Source organism: Protopterus annectens, chromosome 2.part0, assembly GCF_019279795.1.
Source record: "Protopterus annectens isolate FY-2018-M chromosome 2.part0, PAN1.0, whole genome shotgun sequence".
NCBI lineage: Eukaryota > Metazoa > Chordata > Ceratodontiformes > Protopteridae > Protopterus > Protopterus annectens.
This window is the reverse complement of record NC_056728.1, coordinates 1,738,413,436-1,738,438,121: the sequence shown is the minus strand read 5'-3', so window position 1 is coordinate 1,738,438,121 and position 24,686 is coordinate 1,738,413,436.

The following is a 24,686-nucleotide window of genomic DNA, read 5'->3' as shown; positions in this document are numbered from 1 at the left end:
AATAACTAGATACAATGGTGTTTATGTAATGTCAGTGCATTCATATAATGCTGACCTTTCAGGAATTGAACAGCAGGTTATGTGACTCCACTGACTAATGACATGGGGATGAACTACATGTACCACAGCCGAAGTCTTAACACTATTGTGATATGCCACTTATGTAACTTATTACATCACATGTATGTGTGGTAAACAAACTCTGAGATAAAAGGGAGGGTGGAGCGATCCCCCACTGTAAATTTGCACATTATAACTGTAGTAGATGCCATTCATGCATTACAGTATAAGGCCCAAGAAAGATAACAGGCAGTGAATATGGATATTGAACACATGAGCGTTTGACAACATAAAGTACATGATTTTGTACAGGATGAATGTACCATGGTTGAAGTGTCACTATAATTGTAAGGTATGTCAATATGTGACGGCATTGCATCAAGTTATTGCTGCAAGGGGTATGTATGCCTATAATTGCTGTTCTAAGTCAACAACAGTCAGAATATCATGTCATTCCAAAGTGCCATAGGACAACACTTCTTACATATGTTATGTAATCACATCTTCATTACTTTGAATAAAAACATTGCTATGTGACAGATTATCATAACTTTCTTTAAAATGGATCAACATCTATACCTGTATAAAGCAAGTGTGCTTGACAACAGTTTTAGTGACATGTACAGTCACAATAAGACTGACCCAGCCTAGTCTGAGCAGTAATGGCAGATTTCAACTAACTACCCAAGATCACAAGCTAAAGATTAGTGCCTGAATCGCAAGCGCCACCCAATATTTTGATATACAGTTAGGACAATGCATGGTTGAAATGGATGCCATCACCACTGTTTATTAGCTGGATGTTTATGCTAAAAAGCTGTCAAAGTGCACAATAACATTGTATAGCTACACATCATATATGTCTTTAAAGAATAGTACACATGGTATGAGGATGAATGACACACTCAGAGCTGGCTTCAGGCATCCTACATATCTAGTTACACAATGTACACAGCACAGTATCAAAGTCACACTACACAGGAAACTTTGCACTCCAAATGTGAGATGCTGCAAGCATGTTAGCATTACATAATCCTTGTGTGGCCAAAAAGTAATTTTAACCTCTGAATGCTAAGATTTGCTAGTGTCACAGAGTGCCACTGGAATTTACTCTCATAATTAGAATTATATATAAATCTGGTCGCATGGTTGCCAATAGTCTATTGTGATGCACACCTATGATAAATCATGGAAACTCTACCAAAAATACAAATCACCCAGCTCCCTTACTGAATATAAACAACTTTGCAATACAGTTAAAAAGCTTATTGCATCTGACTGCAACAACTACTACTCTAAACTTCAGAATAATCATAAATCCAACCCCAAGACATTTTGGAGTAGCATCTCTGCCATCCTTAGTCCCAGCAGAAAAGTCAACCTTGCCCCGACCCTAGAGTTCCAGATCATACCATAGCCAACAAATTCAACTCCTTCTTCATAGACTCAATAGCCAAGATCACCACATCTTTCCCTAAGAACTCCTTAGCTCCTTAACCCCTTCCACATCTCTCAACTACAATCCCTCTCCTTCTGCCACCAATACCACCTACCCCCTTCCTTCTCCCTTAAACCCATCCCTGTCAACACTATAAAAAAATTCCTCCAAAAATTAAAACCATGCTCTAATGCCCCAGACAACCTACCATCCAACTTCCTCAAGTTAGCTGATGACAGCATAGCTCTCCCTATCTGTATTCTAATTAATCATTCCATCCAAGAATCCTATGTACCCCTCCTCTGGAAAAAAGCCTTCATCATTCCCTTACACAAAGGAGGCAACAACACTGACATCTCCAATTTCAGCTCCATAGCCATATTCACCCCATCTCAAAAATCCTTGAAAAATGTATTCACCTACAACTTCTACCTTACCTAATAGACAATCATCTCCTGACCACAACACATCATGGTTTTCAACCCAGACACAGCACCACCACAGCCCTTCTATCTTTCCTTAATAATATTAAATATGCTTGCGACACAAGCAATAATGCATCTACCCTTTTCTTAGACCTATCTAAGGCCTTCAATACCATTTCACATACCCTACTTTTGTCCAAGCTCTCCCACCTCAATATTTCCTCCTCATCTATGAATTGGTTTTCCAGTTACCTCTCAAACTGACAACAGGCCATCAAGTGGAATAACTGCACTTCCTCCTACCTAGACACTCCAACAGACATCCCGCAAGGATCTGTCCTGGGCCCTTTACTATTCAACGTCTTCATTAATGACTTTCGTCAATGTATCCCAAATGCTAAACTTGTTCAATACGCAGATGACTCTGCCATCAACTGCTTTGCTGAGTCTGTCCCCAAACTCATGCAAGCAACTCAGACCACCTGTAACAGCACTGAGACGTGGACGGAAAACAATCATGAAGCTCTCAATGCAACTAAAACCAAACTCGTTACCCCATCTAAAACCACAAAAATAGACAAAACTCCTTCTCTATAGTAAGCCAAAACTTGACTACCATTGAATTCTCCCCCATACTAAGCTTCTTGGTGTCCTTATTGATGAATCACTAAAGTCTGACATTCATCTTCAAACTAACATCAAGAAAGATCACCAGAAACTTGGAATGCTTTATCATCACAATTGCTATCTCACTTCTTCAATTAAGCTTACTCTCTCTACCACTTACCTCCTCCCCTTCTCATGTATGGGGCACCCATCCTTAGTAATCTTCAAGCCACCCTCAAAGCTAAACTAGCATCCTGCTGCAATAAAATCTCCAAGTTTGCTACCAGCTCCAAATCCTCCTCTCACCACTGTGATTCCTTATATTCCTTGAACTGGCTGGAGTTCCCCAATTATCTCTCTTACATTCAACTCTCTACTGCCCATAAACTAATTTTCAAGCCATCTCAATACTCCTCCCTCTCCTCCACCCTTTCTATGCATCTTCTGGACCAACCTCTCAGGTCCAATAACTAGAACTACCTAGAAGTATATAAACCATCATGTACTCCTGGCCAACCTCTATTGTCATTCTCCCTAGCTCATAAAAGGAACTCTCTTCCTCACCATATTCAAACCACCCAGAACCTCTCCATTTTAAAACGTTACTCCATTCTTATCTCTCTTCTATTTGGGAGTGCTCCTCCTAACCTCCTCTCCCTTCTCCCTCCCCCACTCCCACTTCCTTTCGACCTAACACCGCCTTCCTGTTTTCCACCTGCTTCTTTCTCATATAATTCCTTCTCCCTTTTACATTTATACAGTATAGGCATGTGTTTCCCACACAAAACAGAATGCTTTATTATCTCATGAGGGTTTAACATCTATAATTATGCCACACTACACAAATGCTATCACTACATCTATCTCTATCTCAATAGATGTCTATTATTTTTTATGTTGTAAATTTTATGTTGTATAAATTTTTGTTAATAACTTCTGCAGATGTTTGCTGTTACAATATCCTGAATTAATTTTGTATTTAATTTTGTATTAATTCTAGCTGATCTTTGTTTTGTATGTATGTACATGGAACTTTTCTCCCCAGGCCTCCATTGAAAAAGGGGTCATCTTGGCCCAATAGTCTTTCCTGGTTAACAAACTGCAAATAAATAAATGAATAAATAAATGAATGACTAAATGAATAAATAAATATTACAATAATCACAGTCACATTATTTAAGCTGTGGTGGACTCGAACCCATACCGATCCACTTATACCATCTATACTGTACATTATCAGCAGCAAACTTAAGAGGAGAATAATGAAAACTCATGAGATATACAGCATCTATGAAGAGATGACATCAGCAGTGTGTTGCCAAGGAAATGCATCTGGTAAAGGTAGTTTTACAGCCACCTGCAAATGTGTATAAAGCAATCCTGAATTCATTTGCAGTCACACGTGCAGATTTTAAACACTGCTGTATTCAAGCATCCTAAGTATCTATTTACACATTCTAGAGAATAGTGTAAGACATGCTAGCATCACAGAAAAAGTCTGAGATTTAAAAGATGATAGCTCACAATGAACTCATCAGTGTGTTAAACCATGGGTAAAGGCAGACAACATCATTTTGTAATTGCATGCTTTTAATGCTGCCCCACAAAATACCTGTCATTTGGAAAATGGACACATTCTTCCCCATCCCAATTAACAAATGTTTGCAACACTTTCCTTCTAAAAACAATAAATGAATAGTTTTACAAGCTATTACACTCTTATTGGAAGCATTAATCTACACATTTGTGGACTGAGTATGGCCTAAAAAGCCATGTTTTCCTTAAGTAATGTCTAGAAAATTGTACTCAGAGTACACATAGTATGCAGAGCTACACTGCTGTGTTGCAAAGAAATTGAGAATGTTAAAGTGGCTTAGGGGATGGTTGAGTCATCTACCAGTATAAACTATTTTCTAGAGTAGAAGTTGGTAAAGTACATGCTCGTCTAACTGTAAACACCCACACTCAAAAGTTTCCCTTGTTGAACAATGAACCACTTACCTCTCTAATTACACAATGTAGAAAGACTGCATTATTTGTAAGCACTATAGGAGAAGTCTGAGTTTTAATGGTACAGAGTGCACATTTGCCATGATTACCTCATTAGTGTGTTTCACAGAGGATGTTTCCATAAAAGTGGGATAAGGTAGTTTTGAGCACATTTAACTGCATTTTCTTCATGGGATGTGTATACAGCAACAAACATTATACAAATGCAAATTTCCCGTGTTGAGCATCAAACCTCCTACCTATCCAGAGTGTAGAAAGCACTGCGTTAGTTACAAGCACCACAGGAGAAATATGACTCTTAAGGGGAGAGACTGCACTTTTGTCAGGATGACCTCATCAGTGTGTTTCATAGAAGATGTTTCTGTAAAAAAATTGGTAAGGGAGCCGTGTGCTCATATAAATGCATTATCTTCAGGGTTATGGATACAGCAGCAATCATACACACACACACACACACACACACACACACACACACACACACACACACACACACACACATTTCCCATGCTGAGTATCAAACTTCTTACCCAATCTAGAATACACTGTATTAGTTACAAGTACCACAAAAGAAGTCTGACTCTTAAGGGGAAAGAGTGCATTTTTGTCATGATGACCTCATCAGTGTATTTCATATAGGATATCTCAGTAAAAATTGTGATAAGGGAGCTGTGAGAACAGTTACATGTATTTTTTTTCAGGAGAAGTGGATAGAGCAGTATTTGTTACACACATCCTCTCTCTCACACACAGACATGATACCTCTCAACTGTACAGATTTTTGCAGAATGTCCAGATTTTGCCTCATATTTTTGGTATGTTCCTCATAACATTTTGGTTTTCTGACAAACTGTTGACAAAGCATTGAGAACTGAAGTCAAAAATAACGAGAGGCAGTTGAGTTTCAGATTTCATACCCTTTAGAAAATGCATGCTAATGCAAAACCTGTTATTCTATCAACTGTCTATGTTGGTAAGAGCAATATTTAAAAAAATGTCCCTATTATTATTTAAGCAAAAAGCAAAGGAATTCATATTTCTAATAGCTACTATTTGACAGCAGATTTCAGAAGATGTGAATGTATTTTTTCAGTTCATTACCCTGTTGACCACTACAATCTATATATCCAACTCTTCATCTTGTTGAAAAGTATATTAAACTAACTAAACATGGATTAGCACAGCTTTCCTAAAGTGCAACAGAGTAATGTGGGTGAAGGCAGGAAAATCACAAGATATTGCCATGAGCTGTGTACTTCCATTTAGCCTTAGTTGCATTTGTGGCCTGGTGCCAGACATTGTACAAATGCAGAACCTGGAAAATTAATGAGTCAGAAGGGAGAAGATACATTGATAGGGTAACATGGAGGTAGGGACAAAGAAGACTGTGACAGAAGAAGGATAACGGTAGTTCATAACAATATATAGACAGCAGGTACACATACATCAGTGTACCAAAAACAGGCAGTAATACTTAGCTGGATTAGAATGCTTGAAATTGCACATCTTTATATGCATTTGAGCATTAGCTCATCATACAACAAACAAATTATTACTTCACAACATTAAAATAACACAATTGAAACACAGTGACAACTTACTGAAGCAGAATGGGTGAACAGATAGAGACAGAGACAGATGCAGACAGAAATAGCAACAATTAGTTTAGTGGGACATCTGCATGGTGTTTTAGTCTTAGTGTGCATATTTACCATTGAGAGAACCAAGGAGGCAGTAGAGTTTTATTTTTTATATTTACTTTAGGTTCTCTACCATCTTTTTAAAGATGAGAAGAACACGTTCTGTTTTTCCTTTAATTTCAGTAGTATGCATACCTCTCAACTGTACACATTTTCACAGAATGTCCAGATGTTTGCCTCATATTTGTGGTCAGTTTTTCAAAAAATTGTGCTTTTTCTGGCAAATTACCTTCAAATCATTAAAGACTGATGTTAAAAAATAATGATAGACATTTGAGTTTCAGACTTCATGCCATTCAGAAAATCCATGCTAATATAAAACCTGTTATTGTATCAACTTTCTACATTTGTAAGAACAATATTTAAAATTTGTCCCTGTTTTTGGGCCTTTGTACCAGTTTTATTTATGGCTTTGTCCAAATTTCTTGCTCTAACAGGTTGAGAGGTATGATAGTATGTCTGTAGTCAGAGGAATCTTGTTAACTCCATCCATTGGAGGGAAGACAGACTATTTAAACATTTTTGCTCTTGAACAGATACAAACTCCATGTGTATTTACCATTGAGAGAAACAGGGCATCAGCAGTGTTTTATTTTTATATTTACTTTGGGCACTCTTTCCTGTCTTTGTCAGATGATGAGACCAACTTCTGTTTTCTTTTATTTTCAATAGTATACCTATAGTCAGAGGAATCCTGTTAACTCCACCCTTTTGAGAAGGCAGACTATTTGAACATCTCCACTCTCGAGCAGATACAAAGAGTGTGTGTATTTACCATTGACAGACCCAAGGAGGCACCAGTGTTTTATTTTTATATTTACTTTGGGTGCTCTATCCATTCTTTTTAACGTCAAGGAGAAAACCTTCTGTTTTCTTTTATTTTCAACAGTGTCCCTGGAATCTTGTTAACTCCACCCACTGGGGGAAGCCAGACTATTTAAACATCTCCAGTCTCAAGCAGATTTGAGACAAGCTGATGTCTTGTGTCTCACATCAATGGAAAGATAGAAATATGCGATTTTCATGTCTTTGCATGATTTCAGTGATTACAGGGAGTCAAGGAGGTAAGGGAACAATTTTCCTCTTATGTAGAGTGTATATAATTTTACAATGGATTCTTTAAATTCATATGTGTTTGACAACTTAATTAGGACAACCTACATAGTAGAATGCAATTCTTGTAGCACTCAAATGCGGAATACAAATAATTCTTTAAGTTTCAATTGTTCTAGTTTACAAGAGTTAATTAAACTTATAAAAAGTAAAAATCTTGAACATGACAGTATTTGTCAGTGCCATTATAGATGGGCTTTTGTTTCAATAATGGAATATGTTAATGACTGGATAATAGAAATTAGTCTGTTAAAGGCTAAGCAAACATGTTGTGAACAATTAGAGTCCTCCTCACCCATTAAGGAAACTTGTATTAAAGAAAGACTTAAAAAGGAAAAAGACTGTTTTTCAAAAGAATAGAGATAAACATAAGAATAAATGTAGCAATACTTCCTTTATTATGAATTTAGTTAAGGTTGAAAAGTGCACAGAAGATTTTAATTGTTTACTACAGGGGGTAACTAGTAATGAATCACATGTAGCAAAAAGTGAGAACAATATTAGTCAACAATTTTCTGCTAATATCTCTAGTGACACTCCTTGCAATGGTTTTGAAAATAACAACCTAAATAAGTGCTTATACCCAGTGGTAAATGATAAAGACATGGGTGTAAATAGTGTAACAAACACTACTGAAAAAGGATAATAACATATGTATGGATTTTTATTTAGAACTTCTGCATTCTAACATTGTTACAGAACCACAATCTATGATTGAATCTTGTGGCCACATTGAGGACTCAGGAAATCTATTAAAAAGAATATAACATTAAGGAACAGAAACACAAATTGTAAGGATGAAACAGTGTGGTAACTTATATAAGGTTTCAAACAATAATAATTTTCAATCAGGACAAGGTATTGAAACTTTATTACATCTGAAGATGTTACCAAGAATGTTAGAAACCTGGAAAGTGAAGAGTATATTGGGGAGTCTTCTAGCTATCAAAACTTATATAAGGTAATGAAATCACCACATATAACTGATGAACTGTTAGTATTGGTTGATCTATGTTAAATATGCTGACATTCAAATTTGTAAATTAAATAAAAGTTTAATTGCTGTATCAGCATTGCCATTTTTGAAATTAGGAGATGTCAGAAATATGATTACAGTACAATCAAAATAGAAGGTATTTGTAATTCCTATTGGTATCAATGATTTGAAGACCACACAATTGAGCACCATGAAAAATACAGTACTGGAAATCATTCAACAATTTGAGACATGTAAATTTAAATTTTCACTGTGTGAGATTTTACCATACATGTCCTTCACTGATTAAATGTTTACTAATGCACATCTATTCAGTAATTGGTTGGGATCAATTTCTGTGGTATATCAAGTAAATTTAATTAAATATTAGGAGGATTATGTTAGTGATTACAGACTGTTTGCTCAAGATAAATTACATTAAAATAAGTATGGGATATCTTATCTGTCGAATATGATAACTGATTATTTAAAACATTTTTAGGGGCAATACAAATATATCATCTATCAGAAGAATCAAGACACTTGACTATACTGCAAAATATTATTTCTATAATGCCTATAGCTTGGATAATAGATTTAATGAGCTTATTTTATTTTTTATTTGTTTTCCATTTGTTTACCGGGTAATCCGACTGGACACAAGGTGACCCTTTTCAATGGAGGTCCGGGGAGAAAAGCTCCAGATACACGGTAAAAAATTATAAAAAATTAATAAAAATAATAAAAACATATAATTTCAAATATGTATTAATATATATGCTTAGTGCTTATTAGAAGCTAAAAGAGTTAACACATTTCATTCTATTTTTATGTACAGCTTAATTCTGTATGAAATTATAAGATGATTTTTCAAACCACAGTATGCTTTCTAAAACTGCAAGATGCACCCTGACCTAGTATTTGCTAGCACAGCAAAATTCATGTTTATGCCTTTTGGAAATGTACTGAGAAGCAGGTGATTATCTGCTAGGTCAGGAAAATGAATGAATAATGTATGAATAGAACAATGCTGTTTTCTATAATATGATTGAGTATGAACAATCAGCTCTGTTCGTGTTATGAGAACATGCACAGCTGCGGAAAAGAAGAGATACATGAAACAAAAGACTGCTTGAAAAATCTGTATTTGCTTTGTGCTCGAATTAGCTATAGTACCTTGAATGGTAACATAACATAGTGGGAAGTTGTATCTAACTGGTGGTCACCAAGGCCATGTTGTTTTTCTTAGGAAGTTTTTCATAAAATTGATAGTGCAGGCAGAAAATCATGGATAAACAGCTGCTATGAAGTAATGATGTTAAAACTTGTGATCTGTTACGTCAGCTTGGTAGGCAATGTCTTGTTAGAAAATGTATAAAGATGACCTTACTTCCTGATTTTAGTTAGACAAACTCTGTATTAGCATGTTTTTGTCTCCTTGCTGCAAGATTAAAGTGCCTTAACCTGAACCTGCCGTGTATTGATCTTATTGAAGTTAATTTTTCCTTTGACATATAAACATAGCTATTTTGTACAAAGAGCATAGAACATATAAAAAGAGTAAAATCAGAGTTTTACAAATGATGCAGCATACAGTGGTTAGAATATTGAGAAACAATTAAACACGATATTATATAACAAATATACTATTGCTTGAACATAAATTCAAAAAGAAATGTCCATAGCCAAACAGGGTCATAAACTAGAAATCATAACTATAAAGGTGGCCTAATCACCTGGTTCACAGTACTATGCACTAAGTGAAACTTCACAGTACACCTGTGATCTAGGGATGTTGAAAGTCAGGAACAGGTGAAATTAGTCTAGTTCTGTACAAGAACATATCCAAGTTTTGAATAGGAGATCTTTTAGTAGGAATTTGAAAGTATGTTTACTATTTAGACATCTAATGTTAGGGGGTAGAGAGCTCCATGCCTTAGCAACTGCATAGGAATAAAGGGATTGGCCTGAGCTATGTAAGCAATTGGTAACAGTCTGTAAGGCAGTATTGGAAGATCTTAGTTGGCGCGCAGTATTATGGAAGGTGAGTAGACCAGAGAGGGCAGGTATTTTATTTGGTTGGTGTAGCAGTTGATAGGTCAGTAGAAGTTGATTGTATTTTAGTAGGTTAGGGAGTTCAAACCATCGTAGTTGTCTTAGGGAGAGGTAATGGTGAGAATGAAACTTAGCACTGGTAGCAAATTTCGAGATTTTATTGTAGCAGGTAGATAGTTTCATTAGGTCAGATTTGTTTAGGTTAGTTATAACTGGGGAAGAATATAGTAAGGTGGACAGTAGCTGGGTATGAGAGATAGTGATTCAGGATTCCTGTGTGAGGAAGCTCTTGCAGCAGTAGAGTGAACCTATTTTTTTTTTTTTTTACTTTGTAATTGTTAGTGCGAGATGTTTGACAAATTTTAGGTCTTGGTCAATAGTTACACCTATTAGCTTGGTTTGGGTCACTGGCGTGATAAGGGTATTGTTGGAGGATGTTATTGAGAATGATGAGGTGAGGGTGAAAGTTTTGGATGGATGGAATATCATGAGCTGTGTCTTAGATGGGTTTAGTATGAGTTGGGAGAAACTAAGCCATTTTTCTATAGTAGTGAAGGCTTATGAAGATGATATAATAGGAAAAGTATCAGATTATTGCTGTAGCTGAATGCTGCAATACTACTCATTTTAATTTTAGGAAATATAATAAATATGATAATAAGGACTGAATTGCATTGTTAGATCAAAACCTTTGTCTAAAGCATATGATTTATTCCAGGACATACTTTATATAAGTCTTGAATTAACTTCCTGTATAAGGAATAATAAAGGATCCTACCCTTCATGGTGGAATAGACATGTATGCAGGTTATTTAGAGAAAAGAAGAAGCAGGTTAATATTTATGAAAGGTAACCCTATAGTTGGAATAAGAGAATCTATAGTCATGCATGTAAAGATTTAAAACTGAGGACAGGAGAAACAAAAAATAAATATGAAACAAAGTTCTTCACGATAAAACAAACATAAATTCTTTGTATAAACATATTAATTCTATGAAGAAAATTTTCAAAATCCACAGTATATTTTAAATAAAAGACAGTGTTACTAGAGATCCAAGTATAATTTGTAAAGAAATTAATATATATATATATATATATATATATATATATATATATATATATATCACCAAAACACAGTATAAAGCAACAGCTACCATGCAGAGTTTAGTCCAGGAAATGTTGCAAAATCACATAAAATCCAAGGAATAACCAGTCCATAGTAAAAATCAAAATTGTTGTTTATTAGTGCACTCAGTAGGTTAGCGCTTTCACAAGTTAGCTTCTTCAGACCATATAACTGAGTGAAGACCAAACATCCATTTTAAAAACATGTATCACCAATCAGAACTCACTCTTATGGGGGGTTGTGCCCTCACTTCCCCTGCTAATTATATATACTTACTCCAAGATCACACTAGTGAGGAAGGGGCAAATTTTCCGATCATCACTGTACCACGATCTCACTATAACAGTTCGCTGAACAATATTTTCTATGTAAAATGCCATTCACTGAACTGACTCTTCGAACATATAATATAGTCCCAAATTGCTTCTACCTTTAATTTAATGTTGTTAGGACCTGTTATGGAACTGATTCTTGCCATAGGGAACTGGATGGTAAGCACCTGAAATTACAGAGCAATTAATTTCACAGTCTCTTAATAAAATTAAAAAATGTGTCATCAACTGGACCAGATCTAATCCCAGGAATATTATTAAGTAACAATAAGGCAACCATACTTTCTATTTTGTATATATTCTTTAATACATTTTTATAGAAAGTTGTGTACCTAGTGGGAGGAAAATTTCTCAAATAGCCCCAATTCATAAGAAACAAAGAAACAACAAATCAGATTGAAAATTACAAACCTATAAGCTTAATCTCTAAACTGTGTAAATGTTTCAAGAGATGTATAATTGAACAATTAAGAATAACAGGAATAGATCTCTCTTTGATTGTTATGGAAAAGTATGTTTTTATTAAAGAATGGTAAACTTTAACAAATTTAATTAGTTTCTATGATGCAGCTATTAAAACATTGGAATTAGGTCTATCACTTGAGGTAATATTTTTAGATGTTTCCAAGGGTCTTTTTCATTAAGCTCTTTTGAGGTGGTATTCTTTAACTGCTGAAGATATCAATTTCTTGATGGAATGCGTAGATAGTATTAAAAAAATAACTTCATACATTTTGAAGGAGAAGTCTATCAACAAATTAAAGGGGTAGCAATGGGGGCAGTTTGTGGCCTGATATTTGCAAATTTGGTTTTGTGGACCTGGGAAAAGAATTTTGTGTTTTATTCAGTATATTTTCAACATTGTGTGGTTTATTTTATATATTTGGCTGACATTTTTGCTTTATGGAGTGGCCCCGTAGATACTATTCCACATTTTGTTTCTTATTTGAATGATACCACCAAATTTCTTAAGTTTACTTATTCCAAACATAGAGAAGGTATTAAATAATTAAATATTTATGTATCTATAGGTAATAATGGTTTTAGGTCAAATATTTATAGAAAGCCCACCTTCAGGGATTCATATTTGTATTTTAGTAGTGTGCACTCCTTGGGTACTAAGAAAGGGTTAGTTAGAAAGGAGAATTTATACAGCTGTCACATATGATATCCAAAGGTGATACATTTAGTTTTGAGGCTGATAAGCTTTCAGATATGCTTCTAGAAAGGGGGTTACCCAGAAGGAATGGTTTACGATATTACAGATCACTTTACCAAACTTAGGAACACTAGGTTCAAACCACTCCTAGGAGCTACTGCAAAAGAGATACTTTTCAGTACTGTGCAGCCATTGACAATGGTCCAAAATGTCCTGAAAAATCCTTTGGTTATTCACTATGATGCAGGTAGTAATAAAATTAAAAAGTTAGTCAAAGAAAATTTTAATTTTTTTTTAAAGATGACAAATTAAAAGGACTAGTGAAGTCACAACCGATTTTTTTATGGAAAAATAGTTTTAATTTGAAAAATCTTATGGTAGACAACAAAGTAAGGTTAATGATGACACAACTGAGGGAAAAAAGTGTGGCAGTTGTCCCCAATGTAAGTATAGTTAAGTGGTAAATAAAGTCAAGTTGAAAACACACAAGGCAATTTTATACTCCTACAAAAATGTAACTGTGGAAATAAAGGGCTTCTATATATAGCTAAATGTTCTTCTTACCCTGTTTTTTTATGTGGGGAAGACAAAGAGAGCACTCAAGAAAATAATCTATGATCATAATTATGATATTCTTAGGGGAAATTAAAGTAATGCCCTATTTAAACATAGTTCCATTTTTGATGATTTTGAAACATTCACCTTTGTTATATTAGAAATAGAGTGAGTATACGGAGCTAGTCTGGCAAATTAAATTAGATGCTAAAACACCCTGAAGGTTGAATGATAATGTGTCCTTACTGCGAGTTTTAAAATTATACATAGCTAAGCTCTAAGAATGATAATTAAATTTAAATTAGAATTTAAATATAAATTAGTTAGTATTTTATAGTAGTTAAGATGGTTTGTTTTATTTATTTTTTATATTAACATTTTTATGAAAATATTGACATATTAATGTATTGTGATAAATTCTGATTATTGGTTGCAGTAGCTTTAAGATGTAATTAAGGGAAGGTATGCTATGTATGTATAAAGGATGATTGTTTTAATTAGATAATTCTGATGAAGCTCTAAGGCACAGGAAGTGAAAGCACTTAACTTTTATTGATGTGATTTGAACTTGGAGAGTATGAGTTAGTGATTGTATAGAAAATACATTTCTTTATTTTTCTATCTAGTTGTTCTGATATCCATTACCAACCTAAAGTGACTATACGCTGTTAATTTTGGTTCAAGTTATCATAGCATACTTGTGTTATATTGGTCAGTTTAAAATTTACTGAAAGAATAACAGATTATAAAGAGAAATGTAGAATATTAAATCTTTATTCTATTAATTATTGACTCATAAGAGGGACATTAACATTTGCTTTTAATGTGTTTTTTCAACCTGCTCTGCAAGTAATGCTTAATATGGACATTTTTATGTCTGATAAAATATTATGACATAGCAATATAAATTTTCAAACACAATTATGTAAAACAAAGGGAAAACGTTCTTATGTAATTAATGCTATGACTAGGTTATGGAGTACTATACCAATTAATATTCATTTAAGTAGTAATTTGGAAATGTTTAAGAAAACCTTAGATAATTGGATGAAAGAAAGAGTGCATACTCTATATCTGAATGAATCAGTGTTCTTAGTTGGTTATCAGACCTGAACACTTTTAATTTCACTTATGAAGTTATGAACTTATTAAATCATCACTAGTTCGTCATGCTCTATACAACAAAGTACTTGCTATAGTTGCAAAAAAGGGGTAGGACAGTGCAATAAACATGAATACCTAACCAAGAAAGCATTGACTTAATAATTCTTTCTTTTGGGGCTGCAATGTTTTTGAAAACGATGTCGTGCTGCACTATTCCAATGTTATATTAAGGAAATGTTTTATATGGACAGAAATACAGATGTTTGCAGTTAAACAGAAGATAGGAATATGAAATCTCATGAAGTTATAAATTGACATATACCTATAATTGACTCCATGACACTATGCAAAAACATCAGGCTACAAATAGGGTAATTATCTCAACACAGCACATGGGAACTCTTACTTCAATACATCCAGCAGCCTAAGAACTGTTCCATTAAATTTATCACTGTACTGTCTTTAGTCTGCCTTTAGTCTGTATTCCCATAGGTCATCAGATTTAAGCACATTTCTGTGAAAATAACCAGACCACTGCACATTACATTGAAATCCTCAGCTTTTGCAATAAGTAGTTAAACAGTTTTCACTGTCACTTAGCATTGTTGCAGAGGGTCATGCAATGATGCTAGGCATATTTGCTCTACCTACAGCTTAAACTAAACTTTTCACTTTTTTTTCTTATGTAGTAAACCATGTTTGCATGCTGCCAAGTGGAAAACAAATGCACACTAAAAGTAAAAAAAAAGTATGTATTGTGAATAATTGCAATGTGTTCGCTAAAAAAGATTTAAATAATGCTTCATGTAATTTATTTCTCACGCTTGACTTCAGTTATATGTTGTTTGACAGAATTTGACATCTGCCAGGTGCATTTTCTGAAGTGTAGAGGGCCATGCAATGACACCAGGTATATTTTCTCTACCTAAGGTAGCCTAAAGTAAATGTTTCACATCTTTCTTTAAGCAGTGAACCATGTTTGTATGATGCTGAATGGAGAACAAATGGAGAAGATATTAGAAAATAAATATATGACAGAGAAAAAAGAAGAAAGTAAATGAAATGCAGTGAATGGATATATGTAGTAAAGACCAGAGCAAGAAGCGAACTAAAGTAAAATATGTACCCTTCTCACATCTCCATGCAACATCAGACATGTTGTTTGTGGAACACATTATCAGACTTGTAGTTAATGACAAATAATGTAAAAGTAGACAGACAAATGATCACAGATTGTTAGCAATAGCTGTTAGCTTTTTAAACAACACAGTGGTATCACAAAATGTACTGAAATATGTATTCAGAAAACTCTCTATAAAATTATTTAAATGGATTCAAATTATGCATCGGATGTCCCTTATCTCTAAACACACTCAATTACACCTTGTGTCACACAGAAAGTTATCTGTCATGTGTATTTCTTCCCTGAGTACTATAGAGTGCTGATGGGCTGGTTTGTGCTACCTAAGGCAGCCTAAACTAAATTTTTTATTTTTTTTCCCTAAGCCATGAAAGTGAATTTCATGTTGCCAAGCAGCATGCAAATGCAGAAGACAATATTTATCTGAAGCATTCAAACAGCTTTTAGGGAATAACAACTTGAAGACACGTGAAATGAATCCCACTGCATATGTAGCAAGGAGCTCAGCTAGTGCTGCATTACAGCAATACTGTCAGCCATCTCACATCTCATTGATACATCAGTACTATCATGCATGTGTCACAACATCAGGACTTTAGCTAATGCCATGGGACTGTGGAAAAGCACAGGGAGCAGCAGAAATGTTTTCATTGCTCACAAAGAACACACACACAGTTAATATTTACATATTTTGAAATTACTTATCTGTGTGTCACAGTCAATACTGACCTTACTTGAGTTTCCCACATCAACACTTTCAAACAACAGCATGAGTCAAGACTTAGTATGAACTCCCTTAATAAAATGATCTGGGAACATATTTTGATCCTGGTATTACCTGTGCTGTTTCCCTAAGCTCAGTACTTTTGTACATTATGCTACAGAGATAGGAGTGTGACAACTTTAATTTCTTCACTCAGTACTGTCCAGATTGATGAGGAAAGTGTAACAATGATAGCCTTCATTGTGCTATTCATGCAGTCCAAATAAAATTTGTTAGTTTTTTCGTTGGTCAGTGAAATGTAGTTCAATGCTATAGACTGCTGCCAGTCAATGGAGCACAGTCCCAAATGGAAAAACAAAAGGAAAAAGGAAAGGCAGATCAAATACATTAAATGCGCATTTCACATGTTTAAACAACTTTGTTATCTTGCAACAGAGATGTGTATGTATTTGAAAAGCAATCATTTAAGAATATTTCTCAGAGTTGCTACAGACAAAGACATATATTAGCAAGGAGTAAAAGAGTTTAGATGTAATGACAATGTAACATTGTATCAAGTCATATTCAAAGTGCAACAGAAACAAGTTATAAAAGTTGTCTCAAGTCATATTTAAAGTGTGACAGAAACAAGTCATAAAAGTTGTCTCTTCTTGTTTGACAGTGAATGTCTGGAATATCTGGATATTGCAAACAGGATACCCATGTACTTACACAGTACTAAACAAAACTGCAAACACTGCATGTGTATCCCTTTCTTTATGTATGGTGCTTCATTACATTATCTATGCTTTCATAATAACAAGTCTATCACTGTTTTATTGTCATATGATATTTTTACCAATGTTTAAAGTACCGTCTTAAATATGAGCAATATTTCCTGCTAAGGGAAAGTAACTGTGGCCAGCATTTCAATGTTGGGATTGTCGCTCTCCTAAATCACGCAATATAATTTCAGATTTTTTGGTAAGTCTCTTCTCCCTGGCACACCCTCAGTAGGTGTAGATCAAAGAGGGAAGACTGTGACTGTTGATTGCTCCTGCAGTCAGATTAATCATAGACACCTGCAGGCCATTAACAGAGAACATTTCACAATGCTTGTCATTGCTAGGGCTGGTGTATATAATCATGTAGGTCCTTATACCATGTATACATTCCCTACACTTAGTGCAGATTGTGAGATTCAGGAGTACTAATGGTTTAACACCTCATCTGCATAATCACAGTGCTCACAGGGCTTGCTCTGTATTATATAAAGGTAATTTTGTAGCTAATACATTTGTCTCAACTGGGGAGACGCTTTTGAACCAGAAAACTCAATATTGCTAAAAAACAAAACTTCTGGACAATTTTCTGTTTTCTACACTGCCAAAGAGCTCTCAACCTCTTAGCACAAAAAATATGAACAAGGATAAAAAAATCCAGAAAACCAAAATGTTATGAGGAACAGCCCAAAAATATGAAGCAAAAATCTGGATATTTTGTCAAAATATTAACAGTTAAGAGGTATGCACTGCTGAATTGTCAAGATATATTGCAATGCCTTACATAATGCTTTTAGTATAACATTGAAAGGTGAATTGCAGTAAACACTGAAAAGCAGTCTTTTTATCTTATTTTTTTTTCTTTTTTTCCTTTCTTTTGACATAGCCATGTCTGTGTTACTAAAGTATGCTACTAAATGTTACATGACCATTTTTTTAGATTGCATTTCATTTGATGCTTGCACAGTTATTGTATTATAACTTTGTAGGAAGGTCTGGCATTTTTACTTGTGTTAGCAACAAATAAATGTGTCTTCTATTTGTGGATTTCTATCTGACTGCCTTCCACAGTAGTGAATATGGTAGTTCTAATAGTTTTGTGTTACATTTCTGCTGCTACATTTTTGATTGTTATTGTTAATGCTGTAATGTACTACACTGTTATTTCCTTTACAGAAGTGTTACAGATCAGTGCTGATATTTGATTTTAAAATATTTTATGGGGGATTCTAACTTGGGTGAAGTCATAGGGAGCAATTAACATTTAAAATGTTTGTGTGAATATTGAATGCATGCAGTCACACATAATTGAGCTCACAGCCATCATGCCTGTGTATTCTATATGTAAGTATGTGTGTCTGTTTTGTGTTTCATCTCATCCAGGGATATGACTCCCTAGAAGAAATCTGTAACCCACAAGCCACCAGATAGTGATGCAGAAAATTATATCATTATCCAGGCTTTACATTCCATGGAGCTTTTCTGTTAGGAAAAGATAGAGGTAACCAATCAGACAAAGACAGCATATGGTAGCAGGTACCTTATAACATTAATGATGTTGGAGGGCATGGGATAACCTACTCCCAGGTACAACACTAGGCAAGTGACATGATGACCTATGCCCATTGTAGGACTGCTGCAATTTCCTAGAAACAGGTGGTTATGGAGGGGGTGGTCCTGCTACTGAATCACCACTAACTTGAAATGGAGGAGTTCCTGCCCACTGTCAGAGATCCAGATAGCTCAGTATAGGGTTCCACCAGAATTCTTGATGTTGGTGCAGATGTGGATGACAGACCCAGACTGTCACAAGCAGACCTCCCAGGTGTGCAAAATGCAAGTGTCATTGTTATACCTTTATATGCACATATCTAAGATGTAGAATATATACAGAGCCAGCAAAAACTGTGAGTGAGGCTACATATATACAGAAATAGTGGTGGTTGCTTGGGGGGATCCAACTGTTTACTTCATGTGAACATTTTTAATCTTCACTTGTGAACGGGATTGTTCTCCCTTTTTGTTTTATTTGCATTGTGATACTTGGCATGCTTCTTTCTTTTCCATTCTTCACATACACTTCTGGATTGCAGGCTGCAAGTCCACCTGCACAGGGTAAGCACACATTTCACTGTTGTTACTACTTTATATAACAAAGATTCAGGTCTATAGAGGAGCAACGTTTGTGCTGCATTCGTATCTCCTTTCATATAAGAAAAATATGTGATCGATTTTATTCTCCCTTTTTCTATTTGTTGTGTTTATTGGTTGTTATCATAAGTGATCCTGAGAGTGGCACTGTGGAACTCCTACCACCTGGTGTCAAAGCATCGGTAGCATCTGATGATGATGGAGATGAAGAGGCACAGTCTGGGGGTGAGGAGGGCCTGCCTGACACTGAGGTTGTGGACTATACATTTCTTGCCCATATTTCAGACACTGTCAATATACTTATGCATACCCATGACACAGATACTTCTAATATAGGACAAGTTGAGCATAACACAGTTGATCAAGGTAGTGTGATTACTCTGGTTGCAGAGCCAGTTGCTTGTCCCGGTAGCCATTGTGAGGGTGTGATGCCACACAGGAAGATTGGTAGGGGTGCTTGGAGGAGGCCTGTTGTCCACACTCCTCCCAATGCTGGTTTGTCATTAGGTGCCATCAGAGGTATGTTTAGGGCTTTAGTGGAGGTGCAGGCATGTTCCATCATGGCCTAGGAAGAGATAGTGTGGCTACTAAATGGTATGCATTCTGATGTGAGTGACTCCCTGAACCATGTGGGCAATCCCTTAGACAGGATTAACAACACATTGGATCAGGCAGTGTCTGTGATGAATGTCTGTTGTAGGAGAGTGGGCATCCATGTGACCAGAGGGCCACTACATCTTCTGGTGTTAACAGACATGGCCATACAAGATCCTGCTCCTGTAGTGACATTATACTATTATTCCATCAAGGATTGTGATATCTACACCTAGACATGGTAGATCACAGGGTTGTGGTCCCGGATATAGTCATGAGGACAGTGCATCCAGCAGACACTGCTCACATTCAGATAACACCCTGACTTCTAGCCTGGGTCATGGAAGTAGCAAAGCAACTCCTGGCAGAGGTGGTTCTCATGGTCACATGTGATAACGCTGAACTGAGTACTCTACCATGCATGAATCACACCTATTCGAGATGCCAGGACATAGCACATTACTTGACTGTGTTCATTCAGTCATGCACACACATAGAGAAATAAAAGGTTTTTACTTACCCATACTACTTTGCACACATGCAAACTATCTAAATAGTACTGCTGAGTGCTATATATATGTTGTTACTGGCCTTGAACACTGTATACTCTGATAGATTCATGCATTTCTTACTTGCACACAATTGCTTCTTTGGTGTCAGCCTTACCCTCCTAACCCCCCCGCCCCAGTGCAAATGATGATGATTGCACCCTGCCCTTTGCACATGTCCTTGTGACTTAGGGTTGCATGCATGTCTGATGCACACAGCAGAAAGCTAATGCTTGCTTATTCATAAGCTTGAATTTTTCAGTATGCATTGCAGAAGAAAATTTGTTGATTTCTTGTACATACTAATTGGTGAATGACTGTTTCTATAATTGTTGAACATCACTGTATTTCAGTTAGTATTGTCATTACAGCACTATAAGCATTAGGTACTGTAGTCTTGCTTTTTGGTATAGTTGTGCAAATGAGGGTATAATTGACTTGATTCATGTTTTATAGACGCTGGTCAATTGAAATGCTTGTTGCACAGTATTGTCTGTAATATGTAAGCAAAAATTTGACAGAGGTGATATTACTGACATAACTGTAAACCTTAGAGAAATGTTCTGCTTACGGCCATATATCCATTTCCATATAAGATCAATTAGTTCTGTAACATATTATTTTTCATTACTGGTTCCACACTTATCTTGTCATTAGTGTAGGTGTAAATTGTGTATTTGTGGTTGTCCCTATTTGATACTATCAGAACACAGCAATTATATGGTTAAGTAAAGGTGGTGCTGTTTGAAAGTCATTGAGTTTGCTATTTGTATGTGGGTGGGATCTTAGGCTTTGAGGTAGGTAGTGAGTGTGTGTGCTATCCTTTGCCTCTTAGCCAGAGACAGGGCATATTATGCAGGCCTCTGTCTGCCAGTACAATCTACATCTGGTAGTTCTCCCTCAGACTCATAACCTGTACCTGCTACTCCTGCTGGCCCTGCCTACGATCCTTGAAACTGTGGTCCACCCCTTAGCTGTACTTCTTGAAGATGTTTCCTGAGTGTTATATTGTATAACACTGCACGGACTTCAAGTATTTCAGCAGAGGTGCCTAGTTCATACTGTAGTGCACCTCATGATGTGTCTACACAATGGAACCTTGATTTCAATAATCCGAACACACATTCTACAATATTCCTACTTTGAGCATGGGCCTCGTTGTATCTTTGCTCAGTGGAGTTGTGTGGATTTCTCAAGGGCACCATGAGCCAAGGCTCCACTGCATAACCTACATCCCCCATGACATGCCCTGTAAGAATGTCACCTGAAAAAAACCTGGTATACAATTCACAAGTGTGCTATATGTGTGAGTCCTGGAAACTGCCTGTGTAACTGCACAAACATTGTAGATGATCCCTTGGCCATTACAGACAAGCTGACAGTTTATCAAGTGGAAATCTTTTCTGTTGATGTGATTTAAAAAAAAAACATCTGTTAGAATAATGAACCCCGTCAAAGGGGGGGGGGGGTAGTTATATTTATAAATCACAATTTTTGGGGTGAAATATCTAGGATATTGAACAAATCAGGTTCTTATGTAACCACGTCCATTAATGAGGTAACTACATCATATGGTAAAATGGATTATTTTTTTAGAAGATAGTTTAACACAACAATGTATGGATCTAGACACTTATACATTCTTTAAAAATCTCATTACTAAAATAGCTGCCATGTTTGCAATCCCTAAAATACATAAGAGTTTACTTGACCTCCCCCCCCCCTTTCAGACCCATCATCTCAGCAGAAGGTTCAAAGACCCATTCGTTTGCAGTGTTGATTGACAAAATTTTGAAATCTGATCAGGTCCTTAATACACACATTCTTTGGAATTCATGGGATTTTTTTTTTAGGAAGACTAAAACATGACTGCTGGGACAACGATATTATTTTTTCTTACAATTGATGTCAAAGACCTATTTTCTTGTATTCCAAAAGAAGACGGTTTAGAACTATTAATTACATCTGGATTCCACAGAGTTATCGTATACATAGCAAAAGCATACACTGAGTGTACATGATTACTTTACAGCTTCCTGAATTGCTCTGCCATGCTGGATTGATTAATTACATGTATTTCAGCTCTTTATGCTTTCATTTGCATATTTTGTTATTTATCTGTGAATACCAAATAGCACCATAAATGATAGCTACACTTTGTTTAGCTGTTAATGAATCTGGCCTCCTGTCTTTTTTTTTTTTTTTCAAGAAACCACTTTCAGCAGTAACTGCACTACTCTTCTATGTCCCTGAGCTTTTTCATATTCATTCAGTAATTCAAAAGATACTTGCAAGACTTGTTAAAAGTTCACATTAAAAGGTTTGCTATCCATAGATGTAAAACAGATGGTGGGGGCAGAATGCTGCAAAGATTATCAAGTCTGCTTGCCCCTGTAGGTTCATAGGTTCATAGACAGGTGCTAGGCTATCAGCCCGAGGGCCTATGTAAGCCTAGCCAACAAGGTTACCTGGCTTACGCCACCCAAGAAAGTTATTTTCCTGTGCCACTGTCGAGCAGAGACACAGAAGTGATCCCCAGGGTGTATTTCCTATTTCCCATCCACTCATCAAGATTTTTCTTGAAGAGTGCTAACAAAGAACTTTGCTTGACATAGATGGGTAGCCTGTTCCAGAGTATGGGAAGTCTCTGGGACAGGAATCTATCCCTCCAGCATGTCCTGTTTATTGTGGTGACAAGGTTTAGGTCCCTAGAGCGTGTAGCTCGGAGGGATTGGGATTTCTTTAGGTGTAGCATGTCCAACAGCTCAGGGTTTGACATAGCTTTATATGTTAGGCAGATATCACCTCGGAGTAGGCAATATGCTATGGAGTAAAGCTGGAGTTTTTTGAGACGGTCAGTGTAGGGCATCTATTTGAGGCCAGTAATCCTCTTTGTGAGGTACTTCTGTGGCCTTTCCAGCTGCTGCAGATGTCGTGTGAGGTACATTCCAAAAGGGGCGTTGTACTCTATAATGGGTCTAATGAGGGTTGAGTAGAGGGGAACAATGACCTGTTTTTTCCTGGATGAGAACCCTTTTATGATGAGGTGTGCCACATAGAAGGACTTCCTGACTACTGTGGCGATGTGACTATCAAAGGACAGACTAATGTCCACCTGGGTCACAAGGCCTCTTATCACACATTCGGTGTTAAGTAGACTGCTGTCTGTGTAGTAATTCATGGGTACAGAGTTTTTACCAAAGGGGATGACAATGCACTTTTTGGCATTGAGCTTGTGGCCGTGGCTCTGACACCAGGCATCTGTCTCAGCAAGACCCTTCTGTAGCCATCAGCTCATATGGTCATAATTAGACTTTATCGTTTCATAAAATGCCAAAAGGAGGAAATAGCGAGTCTATGCTACCTACAGCATCCATGCTACATTGCTTGCCTCACAGGATCTTTATGCCAGCATTTCACTAAATGTTAGCTACAGAGGCAATCATTTTTACTGTGTAAGGCTTTTCTTTAGTAAATTACATTGCCATTTTTATTTGAATTTATTTAAATGCAGGTTTCATCTTGGTAAAAATCTCTCCTGGACTGCAGTTACAGGTTCACATTACCTTCCTTTAATGACCTCAAACCATATTCATTCTTCTGCATTATGTCAACCAATTAATGGGTTGATCATGTCAGCAGTCAGTCTCAAACAATTACGTAAATAAACTGACAGGCCCATTCTGGCCTATCTTATAAGTATTCAGCTAGAAGCAAGTAGTAGTTCTGAGCTCATATCCAGGATGGTGCATTAAATGTTTTGCTCTGGCTTGATGAAGCTTAAAGGGACAATCCCAGTGTTTAAAATTTGAGTCCATGCACAAAAATGACAGAACTCATGCCCACTTTAACACATCATTTTCATTCCCACCCAAAGTGTCATTTTACTTTTAAACACCCCCTACGTCCACAATTCCAGTCTTGTTTTAGTTCCCAGGTTAAATTAAATGTTGGTTTTATGTTCCTAACCAATTTCCATTGCCAATTTTTGCATCTTCATCTGGATCTATTTCTACTTTGCTAAAATACACTCACCCACTTTTATATATGCTTTTATAAGTTTTAGCCTCACTTAGATACTATTTTATTTCAGTCAATAAAGTCTGAAGTC